Raw genomic sequence first — 9,532 nt, forward strand, 5'->3', positions numbered from 1 at the left:
TATATATGTATATATATATATATATATATATATATATATATATATATATATATATATATATATATATATATATATATATAATACAATCATACACACACATACACACACTCTCTCTCACACACGCCGCACATGTGAGTGTGTGTGTAATAATCGTATTTAACTATGAAAAATCCATATTTTATCGTTTATCACAAAATAGAAAAAAAAATGATCTCTTACGAATTAATTTGCTCTACTTTGATTTCATTGTTATTAAACATTGTATTCCGTAGAAATTTTTTTTCTAAAAAGATTCACATTTTTTAAAGAATTCATATGGTGAAATTATTGTAACAAAATTTGGAGCTATAGAAATTAAACAACAAAAAATTAAAATAGCAGGCCTAAAAATCCATTTGCTATATGAACAATTTAAAGAATTGAAAAAAAAATTGTCTTCCATAATTTATTACTATTAAAGAATTTTGCGTTACATTTTATTATTGGTATGTAGGCCCTATATGCATAAATAAAGACTATTCATAGAATTTAAAATATTTTTTAAAAAAAAATTATTTTTACATTAAAATGACAATGCAATATCTGTAATATCATTACCTTGATACATAAATGTTTCTACTCTCGTTATATTTTTTAAACAATCAATACACAATGTGATTCAAAAATTTTTTAATAAAGAGTAGACACACAGCGATGTAGAAAAAGTTTTTTTAAATCTATACTAGTTACTTCCCATCTACAATTTCAACATATAATAGGGGAAAAAACAGAAAACTTTTTTTCATTAAAGTAAATAAAAATAAGTATAATTCACAAGATATAAAATAACAAACTACCCCATAATTTTTCTATACTAAAATAAAATGTTTATATATAAATATTATGCTTTTTTAATATAATCTTTAATTTTGAATTTGATTATAATTTTATTTTAAACAAAAATAATAGTTTTATTTAGTACATGATTTTTTAATATTGGATTATTTGTTAAAATCAATAATGATCTAGAAGGTCTTGTATGCGATGTAGTGTAGTTTTAACTGCCATCATGGTTTCTTTGATGACAGTTACTGACTTTTTGAATCCCTTAAGACAGGGGTCGGCAACCTTTTGAAGCGGAAGAGCCAAAAGTTACAATTTTGAAAATTTCCCTGGTTTTAAAGAGCCACTAACATAGTTTTTATTTCAAATATTTTATTTATTTTGTTAAGATTATTAGTATTTGTGCAAGGAGCTGGAGAGCCGCATCTTGATATCAAAAGAGCCGCATGCGGCTCGCGAGCCGCAGGTTGCCGACCCCTGCCTTAAGAAATTGATCGCTTCTCGGCCTTTTGGCTAAGATCAAAGTGTAGTATCTGTTATGGATCTACATAAATCTTAGTCATTTGGTCGGCTAGCCCCTTTTAGGGCTGGCTGCCGGGGCTGAGAAGTTGGTCATCGAGGCATCGAATGCAAAAGATCGTGTGGTGTTGCGCCCACACATCCCTCGATTGCACATAGCTCTCGAGAAGAGTCACCTAGTACTTGTAATATGGTGGCTTCAATGTACGAGTGGCTAATAATCAATTCTTTTCAGCTAGACGACGCCTACCTAGGAGCAATCTTAGGTAGGATGTTTCGTCCCGACACCATTGAACCTATACTCAAAGCTCTATAGGAATCAATAAAAGAAATGATAAATCAAAAGAGAAAATAAAGAAGCAAAATTAAAAAAGAAAATAAAGAAGCAAAATTACAAGAGAAAATAAAGAAGCAAAATCATTGAAGATACTGAAAGGCAAGAAAAGACAAAATGAAGGAAAGTAAAGACATTTTGAAACAGGAAGTAACAAGAATCAAGACGGAAAGGCAGATTCAATGAAAGAAACTGAAGTCTAAAAGCAAGAAAGTAAAGACAAGAAGAAACAAGAATCAAGACGTGAAACTGATTGTACATTGTATGCTATATCATGTAATAAAAATGCGACCTATCCGCACAGTGAGCTCCTTGCTCGAGTGGAGTAAACTGTGTGGAGGGAACATTATAAAAAAAAAAAAAAAAAAAAATAACTGCCATCATGCACTACTTTAGTCTTACATTATTGATTACATTTTCTTTTCCACTATGTCAAGAAAAACAATAAAGAAATTAAAGATAAAAAAAAAAGCAATAGGCTTAACTCAGGGTCTGCAACCTGCGGCTTGTGAGCCGCAAGCGGCTCTACTGATGTCAAGATGCGGCTCTTCAGCTCCTTGCTCAAATATTAATAGTTATATAATTTCATTTTCAAGACTGATAACAAAAAGTATACTGTAAAGAAGCACAAGTTTAAACAAGAAAAAAACTCATCAGAGAACAGTGGGAATATGTGCACTAGAAAGTATACGGACAACCAACAGCCGATTGGGAACAAGGCCCAGCACACCGTCCGTGTTGTGGACAGCCCCGTGGCAACAATCCCATGCTTGCCACTGCACAAGTGCCGACTTTTTAGAATATCGTTAAATGGAAAATATTATTTTATTCAGAATGCATTTCCCTATCTGTCAGTAATTATTAATTTGACGTAGTTTTTTTAATTATTAGCTTCCTACTGTTGAGCCGGGTATTGGACGGTGGGGTACGAGCAACCTGTGATCAGTGGGGTGAAAGATAAGCCTGGTGAGAACCGAAAGACAGAAGCGACCGATACAGTAATCAAACCGATATCCAAACCAGTTAGTCGGAGTTTGCCGTGCTGAGGCTTGACTGGCTAATGGGAGACACCTCCTGAGCCGGTGATATCCGTAAAGAAAGGGAAAAAAAGGTTAACTGCTTCTAAAGTTGATTGGGATAGTCCTATATTTTTTAATTTTTTTATTACTAATTTCATTATTTTGGTGAAACAAGTCTATCTTTTTATATGAATAAATATGTCATATTTAAAGCTATTTAATTCAAATAACAAATCAATTGTATTTACCTATTGCTGATAAAAAAATAAAATATTGAAATTTTGAAAAAATATTAGTGGCTCTTTAAAAATTGGTAAATTTTGAAAATTGTAACTTTTGGCTATTTCGTCTCAAAAGGTTGCCGACCCTTGTCTTAACTTTAAAAATTAAAAAAAAAATAGAATAGGCTTGTTTTGTATTAGATCTATGTATAAGTAAACCATCTTAACTGAATGAAAGTAGGCTACAAGTAGGAAAGAAATATTACTATTGTAAATCTGTATCAGTAAAAAAAAAAATACAATAGGCTTGACAAGTTGGTTCAAAATTGATCCAAGCGTTGATCGCCTAACAGCATATAGGTGATGTTATATTATTTAATATAAATACAATACTAAGCTATACACCTTTGACAGCTATTGTGTATTTTATTATTGAAAACATTTTTGTGACTTTCATTGTTTTACTCTCCCTGGCCATTCCGGTTGACTTAAAGGAATTGTCGAGGCTAGTTTTTAAAAATATTTGAATTGATAACATAAATCTAAACGGATTTTTTACGGCTTATATTCGATACAAAAATATGAAAATTAACGTAATCGATGGTTCTCAAACAGCATTCAGTTTTTAAATGTAACTATAATTTTATCTCTTGCCATATTTTTTAAAAGATGTTTCTTAAAAATTTAGTATCATTACATAGACTTTTCAAGCTTATCGGTTCCCCAAGATAGAGGCGAAAAGAAATGCTTAATAATTCCCAAGATTTTGTGTAAATATACACTATAATGGAGAAATTAAATAAGTCTCATTAAATATATAATAATGTAATAATGTTTAAATAACTGAAACAAAATCGTGGGTCGCTTCTTGATTTCTAGTTAAGGTATTCAATCTAATATATAAAGCTCAGTTCTGTATGTAATGCATTTGTATGTCGTTGGAATTGTACGAATTTAAGTGTTAGAAAATTAGCGTGCGCATTTGTCTAAATTTATGAGCTAAAAAATTACCATTGAAAGTGTTGGGAAATCATTTTCATTTTTCAAATTACAGTAATAATTGTCGGCATGTTCATTAAACACAAGTTTAAAAAAAATATCATCTTTTACAAAAATTCTAATTATGTCTTTATTTAGTCCTATCGCACTTACTTCCCTTTGATAAATTAGGAAAACAAAATTACTTCCTTTTATAAAACCATTGCATTAGTCGAAAATAATTTACTTTTTAATTACTTTGTTTTGGTGTTGGAAAAAAAAAATAATTACATAATTAGCGGGGATTGATCAAGTGCAAATGTTGTAGGTATTTTACGGATAAGCTTGGAGTATTAAAATTGTTCATCAAATTGAAACAGGCGCGTTCGTTTAAGTGAGTGCAAAAGACTATGAATAAGTTGGGGTACTATAGTCGTTCATTAAGCTAAAACAGGTGATTCCGCCCCGGGCGTTTATGTTCGCGTTAGTGTTTTCTTTGTGTTTAGGTGGGTTTGCGTTAGTGGTTGCGTTTTGATTTGGTTCGTTTTTGTTCTTTCTTTTTTCGTTTTTGTTTGTGTTTTTTTTTTTTTTTGGTTTGTATTTGTGTTTTTGGTTGGTTTTGCGTTTGAATTTGGTTTGTTTTCGTTTGCTTTTTCGTTGTTTTTTTTTTTGTTGGTATTGGTGTTTGTGGTTGGGTTTGTTGTTAGGTTTTTGTTTTCGTTTGCTTTTTTGTTTGTTTTTTCTTTGTGTTTGTATTGGTGTTTGTGGTTGTGGTTGGGTTTGTTGTTAGGTTTTTGTTTTCGTTTGTATTTGTAATTGTGTTAGCGTTATGTTTGCGTTTTGTTGTTTTGGTTTTGGTTGGTTGTGGTTTGGGTGGGCAATGCCGGGTTTATGATGATTACTAAACACACAGGTAATGGTCTTTAACAGGAAGGTTTTTCACAGAAGCCAGAGCAGGGCCTGGCCGGGACGGCTAGTACATTTCTTTTTTACTCTCTCGTATACAGAGTATAGAAGAAGTATTAAAATCGTGCACAAAAATCACATGGAATTTTAACAGTTTTCACCGTTTTACTTCTCAGTACTTTATCATATACGAAGCATAGGGCGCTTTTTTTTAATCGGGCAAATATACTAAATCCAGATTTAACAAATTTCGGCATTTTACGCGTAATCGAGTCTGAAAAACTGGGCTTTGCAATTCTGTTTGTATGTCTGTGTGTGTGTCTGTGTACATGATAACTTGAGTACCGTTACGGCTAGGTTGATGAAATTTCATAAATAAGCATTTCATCAAATGTGTAGCTCTGTATCAACTTTACAGCAGTATCTGGTAACCAAAAGTGGAACTTATTCTACTTTTGGTTTTTCAAAAGCCTATAACTTGAGTACTGTTTCACATAGATAAACGACGTTTCACATATAAGTAAAAGATCTAATTTTCTGCTTTTTTTTCTAAATTTTGAGCAATTTTTGTAAAGCGAAAGTAGTATTTTACGCTATTTCCACTATTATTTGCTGTACATTTGCTGTGCAATTATTTTTCCTACGAGATTCTATTCTATTTTTTTTAAAGTTTAAATGTTAGAAGTGACTAAAAAAAACAAAAGAAACAAAAAAAAATGTGTTAAAAATTTTGACACCTGCCAGTGAGTTGGGAGTGGTGGGGAGGGGGGGGGGGAAAGGGGGAGAGGGTGGGTGCGCTTGACCTAGAAGCAATTTTAGGTAGGGTGCTCCGTCATAATATCATCGAACCTACGACAATCTAGACTAACAATACTCAACAACCAACTCGATATTTTCAACTCTCGATTATTCAACTAATTACGAGTGAAAAAAATAAATAAATTACCCAACTATTCAATACGGTCATTTCGATATATCAACTCGATACCACCAACTCGATATTATCAGCTCGATACAATCAACTCACGATTACTCAACTCTCGACTACTCAAAAACACTATACAAAACTTTCAGCTCATGTACTCGTCGTTCTCAACTCACGGCTACGCAGCCTATGATTACTCAAGACTACTCGATTCTCTAACTTTACGATACCACTAGAGCAGGGGTCGGCAACCTTTTGAAGCGGAAGAGCCAAAAGATACAATTTTCAAAATCTCCCTGGTTTTAAAGAGCCACTAACATTTTTTTTATTTCAAATATTTTATTTTTTATTAAGATTATTAGTATTTGTGCAAGGAGCTGAAGAGCCGCATCTTGATATCAAAAGAGCCGCATGCGGCTCGCGAGCCGCAGGTTGCCGACCCCTGCACTAGAGTGTCTTCCAGTCATCCCTTGCCCCCCCCCCCCCCTCCCCGAAGAAAGTCTACCGACCCCCGAACGAAATGGAATCTATATAGAAAATATACTTTTAACAGTGCCCCCCCCCCCCCGAAAATTTTAGTCTGCCCTTCCCCCCCCCCCCCCCCCCCCCCCCTTTGGAGAAAAAAGTCTGGAAGAAACACTGGATAACACCTCACCTTTTCATGTTCTAATCCCAGACAAAAACGACTCAACACGCAACCTACAACTACAAGACTGCAATCGATCACTCTTCGATACCTTGTCACCAAAATCGATACCCCAGAACTACGATATCACCGCTCCCAAGTCCGACTACCAAAGCTACACTACCAAACACCAAAGACAAAAGGCAAAATTAATTTGTAGTTGTCACTTCCCTTTGAATGATTGAACAAGAATAAGGGAGGCTACAAGTAGAAACGTTCCCAAAACGTGTTTTAAAACGCTGAGAAATTCAAATCCTAACACAATAAATAAAGAAATTTATAATCTATTGTACTTTTTGAAAGTAAAATATTACGTATATGAAGTTTTGTTTAATAATTAATATTTTATAAAATTTCAAATTATTATTTTGCTCTATTTAAAAAAAAACAACTATTAATTAATGATTTTTAAGAATTGTATTTAAAAAAAACTATGTAACGTAAGTACTTATTTGGTGATCGCTCTCATGGTTTCAACTTTTTGCAGAACAATGTCAAGAAATTACTAAAGTCTCTTTTAACTTAGGCAAAAGAAAAAAAAAAGTTTCACAGGAAATCCATTTTATTGTTTGTAATTTATGTTTTGAGTAAAATTCAAACATCTTGTGTTCATTGTGTTTTTAAAGTATTGTTTTCACATTTCTGGTGTTAGCATTAATAATGTATTAAGAAGTCAAGTTAGGATTAGTATTTAGTTTTCTTCTTGAATTCGGATCTTAAAACACATGTCCTTATTAACTTATTAAACATTTCTTAATGAAGAAAAGTGTTCCATAAAATGACATACAGCTCATTCAATCTTGACTAGTATTTTTAGTCCTGAGCTGCAATTCTTTTCTAAACAATTTTAGTTTACTTGATGTGAGCTAACATAGCCTTCTACTGTTAGTGTATTAGAATTTCTCTTATACAGTTTGTTGCAGTGGCGTAGCGAGGTCGGGTGTCACCCGGTGCGGCACTTAATGGTGTCACCCCCCCCCCCCCCAGAGGCGTAGCGACCTTTCCCGGGGACAAACTTTCAAATTTTCGATTTGCACCCCCCCCCCCCCCCCCCGTTAAATTTTTCTCTATATATTTTGCTATTTTTTGCCTTGGTGTCACCCCCCTAAATGGTGTCACCCGGTGCGGTCCGCACTCCCCGCCCCCCCCCCCTCGCTACGCCTCTGGTTTTGTTGTACATGAAAGTGGTACTTGAACAATGGTGATTGTATGTGGGAAGTGTTTATTTTGACTTTTTCTTTTACAAGTATTGTACCAATTTTAAATTATTCAATTTAATTTTCTCCCACGAAAAGCTTATTTTATAAATAATTGTCCTTGAACATTTTTTCCAAAATTGGTATACATTTTTTTTTACTTACGTTTTGTGTATGCTTTCCAAAATGAAAGATTTTTACATTCACAACCTGTTGTGTTGGCCAATTTTAACATTCATCATTGTTTGATTTGTGGTGAGACTTTCTTGATACCTGCACTTTTTTAAAGTATATGTTTGTATAGTTTTCTGTGCATCTGGAAACTTGTTTTTCCATCGGACGAGAATAATAAATTTCACAAATTTGTTCATGTCAAAAGCTTTACTATCATACATAAATAAAAGACAGTATAGGAGAATATATCATTTATATACTTAGCTTGTTTGCATTTGAAATTAAAGTAATCGCAAACTATAAAATTATAAAGTCTCAATAGTTTCTCTCCTACAATAATTTGCAATGGTTGTATTTGTTTTGTTTTTTTTTTTTTGTGTAAGTTTCCGACATCAAACACTGTAGTTCCCTTTGTTAAACCGAGTTCTTGTATACTTTAATCATTAGCATGTTTCAGTTGAATAATGCAGAGACGTAGCGACCCTTCCCGGCGCCCGGGGACAAACTTTTCGATTTGCAACCCCCCCCCCCCCTCAAACTTTCGATTTACACCCCCCTCAACCTTTCAATTTATTTTTCCAACCCATTTTGGCGCCCCCTAAGGTCGGCGCCCGGGGACATATGTCCCCCCCCCCCGCCCCCGCCCCCTCGCTACGCTACTGGAATAATGTAATCTCTATATATTGTGGAATGTTAATAAAATGATGCGTTTAAAAACAAAAACGAACAATGAATCACTACTTAAATAGGCCTACACAATTACATTTTCAGGTTTGTAAATAAAATTGAAATTAAACCGCTTTATGTAATTTATAAGAAAAAAAAAACATCTTGAATGGACGAAAATGTATGTCAAAAAGTAGTACTACTATTGAAAATCTGTATCAGTCCTCACAAGCCGATTATGAAAACTGTAATACTAAAGCGAACATGCAAGGCAAACTGACGCTGTAAATTACTTGTCTGAGGCAAAAAGAAATTAAAAAATTAAAAAAAAAAAGAGAATGTATGGTGGAAAACTTGGTCTTTGATAATGCATAAAATTTATTTATTGAATTTTTATTTTTGCAATTATTATTTTAGATATAAAAACGCTTATATTTTTTAAACTATCACAAAATGTGAAATTCTACGTTATTCTCCGTAAGAAATGCCTGAAAGAAACTCTGGTCATTTCCGGCCAGCAAAAACTGATTGCTACAATACTAACCATAATATGTCTAATCAAGATAAATAATCGAAACAATAATATTCAATATTACTCACATCTTGGACGGAGTGGTCTAGGGGTAGAGAGCTGGACTGCTAACCCGTAAGTCTTGAGTTCGAATCCGGGTTCAAGTCAGTAGGGCACATCAACTCTGATGGGTAACTAACTCACGTTAGGGAAAGTAAAGGCCGCTGGGCATAGTGCTGACCACACTATCTCTTCACATGCCGAGGTCACAGAAACAAGTGAACTCTACTTCACTTGCCCTGTAGACCGTCAGGTTTGAAAAGGGAACTTTACATTACTGATATCTTTGTTGAACTGTTTTTGTTGCGTTAAAGACTGAATGAAGTGGTTCTTTATTTAACGTTGCTATCACTACAAAAATAAAAACAATGACCGACCCGTTTGAAAACTGCCTGGCCACTTCCGGGTCACGTGTTGTTTCCGTGCCGCCATGTTGAACGTCCAAATTATCAGTGGCGTATCTGATGCTGCCATTAGCGCCGATGACGTCACATCCTGTCTCCCTTTGTCGGATGT

General features: G+C 33.9%; 1 pseudogene; it reads left to right on the forward strand.

Moving 5' to 3' along the window:
- Positions 1-1,315: 1,315 nt before the first annotated feature.
- On the forward strand, positions 1,316-1,456 carry LOC131932690 (uncharacterized; annotated as a pseudogene).
- The last annotated feature ends 8,076 nt before the right edge of the window (positions 1,457-9,532 follow it).

This window comes from Physella acuta, unplaced genomic scaffold (genome assembly GCF_028476545.2).
Source record: "Physella acuta isolate Inbredline_101_S28 unplaced genomic scaffold, ASM2847654v3 ptg002260l, whole genome shotgun sequence".
Classification (NCBI taxonomy): domain Eukaryota; kingdom Metazoa; phylum Mollusca; class Gastropoda; family Physidae; genus Physella; species Physella acuta.